Raw genomic sequence first — 4,849 nt, 5'->3', positions numbered from 1 at the left:
AGCTATACTGGAAGCCTTGTTTTTATACTTCGGAGTGCGAATATAGATTGAAAAATTAAAGTATGAATCTTCAGTAGACGTGAACTTTCTGTCTGTCTCAATCTGACATCAACTGATTTCGTTTTGACTATGCATACTTACGTGTTCTAAGAAGTATGTTGATATATCTTATAATCTCCTGATTTATCATTAACTTATATACTTATATAGTGATCTTTCGTATAATTAGAATTTGGATAATCATATTAGACACACGTAGAAATTAAGAAGAAAATATGGTTGAAATCTAAGTAATCAGTGAAGTTTCCTGGCAATGACTTGAGATATTTAATAATATTAAATGACTTCTATCAACTTGAGCTTCACTGGATAAACTTCAATTTGGTCTACATGTGCGATGAAGCGTTTTTACATATTCTTTGAATTTCCTTTAGATTTCAGTATCTTCCTGTATAGACTTAGTCTAAACTAAATTATTGGTACACGGTTTGTCCGTTTTAAACACGACAATCTAAGGTGCACGTAAAGCATTAAATTCATTACATACTTAGAACGATGATCTAGGACATTTCACGTTTCGCTTATTTCACGTGTTTGGATATTAATCTGTTTGGGATATAATATTTCTAAACCTGACCTTTAATAATAAACTATTTCAAAGACTAATACTATGAAATAAACCATTACAATTTAAATTAGTTGTATGATTTTTAAACCTCTCTCGTTCACGGAGTTATTTTACAGTTTATAAATGCTTCTTTTGTTTGTTTGTTTGTTTGTTATGAATTTCGCGCAAAGCTACACGAGAGCTATCTGCACTAGCCGTCCCTAATTTAGCAGTGTAATACTAGAGGGAAGGCAGCTAGTCATCAACACCCACCGCCACATCTGGGGCTACTCTTTTACCAACGAATAATGGGATTGACCGTCACATTATAACAGTTCTTTTATGTAAACATTTAGTCCTTAATTGTCCCCCAGTGGCACAGCGGTATGTCTGCGGACTTTCAACGCTAGAGACAGGGTTTTGGTGGGCAGAGCACAGATAGCCCTATTGTGAAGCTTTGTTTTTAACTTCAAACAAACAAGCAAAATAGTTCATTGTTTATTTAACTACTGCTCCCTGGTGGCACAGTGGTATGTTTGGGGGCGTATACTGCTAAAAACCGGGTTTCGATACCCGTGGTGGGCAGAGCACAGATAGCCCTTTGTGTAGCTTTATGCTTAATAACAATCAACAACAATATTTAACTACTTTGAGATAATTTATACCCAAATGTTAACTATTGTATTTGTCCACAATACAGATTCTATTTTAAATAGATCGTTGGTGTTTCAAGCTCTAATTGTTTAAAACACTCTGTCACCATTTGATATCCAGTAAATAAAATTTAAAATATATATTTCTAATAAAACGTTCAACCAATACTATGTACACACCTACGAAAATGCATCTTCAATAGCTGTAGAAATTGAAACATAATAAGTTGTGTGAACGACTTTTGTGCACAATTTCAAATTGCAGTTTTGGTCAGTACAGGGGGTAGCATGAAAATATTTTCATTGTATTTGTACCTAAACGTTTATACCACGTTTAGGCGACTAAGTACAAACGTTGTCCATTATACTAACATTGAAACACAGCGGTATGTCTGGGGACTTACAGTGCAAGAATCCGGGTTTCGATACCCGTGGTGGGCAGAGCACAGATAGCTCATTGTGTAGCTTTGTGCTTAATTACAAACAAAGAAACAATTAACATTGAAAAAGAATTAGAAATATAGATAAAAATCTCGAGCAGTGGTTTAGCATCTATGTGAAGAGTAACTCTACCTCATCAAAGGATGTAATGATAACGACGGTTATAAACTGAACTGTTGTATGACTTGTTGAAATTCTCTCTCTCTCTCTTTGCCAAGCGTCGCCAGGTGGTTATGGCGCTCGACTCGCAATCTGAGGGTCACTGGTTCGAATCCCCGTCCCACCAAGCATGCTCGCCCTTTCAACCGTAGGGGCGTTATAATGTGACGATTAATCTCATTATTCGTTGGTAAAAGAGTAGTTGGCGGCGGATGTTGATTACTAGCTGCGTTCCCTCTAGTCTTACACTGCTAAATTAAGAACGGCTAGCACAGATAACCCTCGTGTAGCTTTACGCGAAATTCAAAACAAACAAACAAACTTTCTTAACACTTCTCGTAAAGTCGGTACTCTCTGATAGTACTGATTTAATGCAGTCATTACACTTTAATAGAAATGAGTTAATGCAGTCTGTACACTCTAATGATCCGATTTAATACAGTCAGTACATTCTAATAGTACTGATTTAATATTGTCAGTACATGTTAATAGTACTGATTTAATACAGTTAATATCCTCTAATAGTACTGAGTTAATAGTCAGTACCCTCTAATAATATTGATTTAATAAAGTCAGTACATTCTAATAGTACTGATTTAATATTGTCAGTACACTTTAATAGAACTGATTTAATAGCCAGCATTCTATAATAGTACTGATTTAATATTGTCAGTACACTTTAATAGAACTGATTTAATACAGTCAGTATCTTCTAATAATACTGATTTAATATTGTCAGTACACTTTAATAAAACTGATTTAATATAGTGAGTAAATTCTAATAGTATGGGCACGTTTTACTACTGTTCCTGCTTCCCCTTCAAATCTAACTCAGCAATATGTGGCAAACCCAAAAATAGGCTACATCTTGCGTTGTTGTTTGTTTGTTTTTTTCAAAAATATTTATGATTTTCCTGGTAAGAAAAAAAATCTTAGAAACATTAACAACCTCTAGCCCGTGAAAATATATTTATAATTTCTTTAAATATGCCATGCATTTTCAGTCGTATACCTTAATTCTTATCAATACGATAACGCGTAAATTGTTGTGGTATTTTTCGTTTTGAAATAAATGTATCTGATGTATAGCTATGAATAAACCTAGCGTGGAAGAACTTACAAATGTTTTTATAAGTTCACACTCATGAACTGACAAGGGTAATAAATAATCACATCAAAGTTTCGTTATTATCTACGTTTTTGGGCTTCTACTGTCAGGTTTTATATAGTTGTTTTCAACATAAAATATTTGTTCCTGAACGATGATCCACTAGAGCACTTTTAAAAGTGTGTTTGAGCATAAACTACTTCAAAATAATGAGATATTAATTTTATTTTAAAAATCAATGATAAACCCAGTATTTAATTCTAACTGCAACATCTCCAGAAACAATCTTGACATCTGTCTTCCAAATCAAAAACAAAGTGACGATGCTATTGAAGACGGATATGAAATTTAGTTTTGTTTTTCTAGCAGGAATTCGATACCCTTGAAAGTTTAACCCCACGCTTGAATCTCCAAGGAATTCATGCGTTTCACTGTAGGATTACCAAAAAAAAATAATAAGCCTTATTACATTTTGAATCTCTGGATCTAAAAAAACTAAAAATGGAAAGGCGAATACTTGAAGCTGCAGTGCAGTAAAGAGAGCTGCGTATTCAGAAATACATTGGTTTCCGGTTCAAATAATGGAGTAAAGATCAAGATACTTAAGTCCCAAGTACAAATGACAGATATTCAAGGTATAACTAAACCGGTCTTTTCGATTTTCTGAACTTACAGCTACATGTCAGAGTTAGCCAAGCAGTAGTAATTAAACAATCACATGACATTATACCTTGGGACGGAATCTAAGAAAAGTAATACAACTATAATTCATACCATTTTCGGGAACACTTAGTTTTTTTTATATATACGTAACATCATATTGAAAACCAACTTGTCAACAGCTTAAAGGAAGTTAAATATGTACTGCAGTGTGTGAAATCAAAAACTGTATCCAAATCACAACTGAATGGGTTAAGTTTCGGGTTGTAGTCATTTTTGTTTTTTTTTGTTTAGAAATAAGAAACACAATCAAACTTATGTAGGAAAAAATGTGAATATACTTGATGTAAAAACTGTCGAAACAGAGAGAATGGAGATACTTGTTTGTTTGTTTGAAGTTAAGCACAAAGCTACACAATGGGCTATCTGTGCTCTGCCCACCACGGGTATCGAAACCCGGATTCTAGCGTTGTAAGTCCGCAGACATACCGCTGTGCCACTGGGAGGTAGGGCAAGAGAGAAGAACATAGAGCAATTTTAAACATAATTTATAAACATAACTTGACGGATATCTCTGGTAAACAAGAAGAAAATAACTCAAGAACTTTTTTCGTGAAGTGCTAAACTCTTTTCTCATCTTTAATTAGAAGTTGTATTATTTGTGTACACATTTCGTTTTGGAAATAAAATGCAAAGTTTCAAGAATAAGGGTTAAATAACAAAGTTATGAAATTTAATAAATCAATAGGTTATGTTTCGAATCGTACTCTTCTTAATTTAGAGTAAAAATTAAAAACGAACGTTTTTTGACATAATGAAAAATCAGATATTTATTAGATATTTCAGCCGACTATTTTCACTTTCCATCATCAGGGATAGTGACTATCCCTGATGATGGTAATTGTGTTACCGAAACTAGTCGATATCGTAGTCACTATCCAGACTAGTTTCGGTAACCCAATTATCATCATCAAACATCGTAGTCACTATCCCTGATGATGATAATTGTGTTACCGAAACTAGTCGATATCGTAGTCACTATCCCTGATGATGGTAATTGTGTTAACGAAACTAGTCGATATCGTAGTCACTAGCCCTGATGATGATAATTGTGTTACCTATACTTGTCCAAATTGTCGTATTATTCGGTTTATTAATGCAAATATAGCGAAATATATATATATATATATAAGAAGGAACACATTTGATGTAAAAACTGTC

This window comes from Limulus polyphemus, unplaced genomic scaffold (assembly GCF_000517525.1).
Source record: "Limulus polyphemus unplaced genomic scaffold, Limulus_polyphemus-2.1.2 Scaffold1048, whole genome shotgun sequence".
NCBI lineage: Eukaryota > Metazoa > Arthropoda > Merostomata > Xiphosura > Limulidae > Limulus > Limulus polyphemus.
This window is presented reverse-complemented; position numbering follows the sequence as displayed.